Below are 474 nucleotides of genomic sequence, written 5' to 3' on the forward strand. Positions count from 1 at the left end.
TGGGGACACTTCCTATCCTCAGGCCCGCCCCTGTGGTGAGAACACTTCCTGTGCTCAGGCCCGCCCCTGTGGTGGGGACACTTCCTGTCCTCAGGCCTGCCCCTGTGGTGGGGACACTTCCTGTGCTCAGGCCTGCCCCTGTGGTGAGGACACTTCCTGGGCTCAGGCCCGCCCCTGTGGTGAGGACACTTCCTGTCCTCAGAGCCCACCCCTGTGGTGAGGACACTTCCTGTCCTCAGAGCCTGCCCCTGTGGTGAGGACACTTCCTATGCTCAGGGCCCAACCACTGGTCCACACTGGCAGTGTTATCAGCTCTGAGTCTGCTTCCCCATGAACCTGGCCAGGTCATCTCTAGGGCACACTGTGACCCTGGCACCGGTGGAGCTGTGCAGACAGCCTGAGCCAGGTGGGCAGCGCTGTCTACACACAGCGCGTGCTCCCTCCCCAGTCCTCAGCGCTGTCTACACACAGCCC

At 63.5% G+C, this 474-nt stretch overlaps 1 protein-coding gene across 1 annotated transcript in view; it reads right to left on the bottom strand.

Annotated features, from left to right (window-relative positions):
- Positions 1-474, bottom strand: part of Itgb2 (integrin, beta 2 (complement component 3 receptor 3 and 4 subunit)) — a 17,504-nt gene that overhangs the window by 6,235 nt on the left and 10,795 nt on the right. The window lies entirely within an intron of this gene.

Source organism: Dipodomys ordii, unplaced genomic scaffold (genome assembly GCF_000151885.1).
Source record: "Dipodomys ordii isolate 6190 unplaced genomic scaffold, Dord_2.0 Scaffold159, whole genome shotgun sequence".
Classification (NCBI taxonomy): domain Eukaryota; kingdom Metazoa; phylum Chordata; class Mammalia; order Rodentia; family Heteromyidae; genus Dipodomys; species Dipodomys ordii.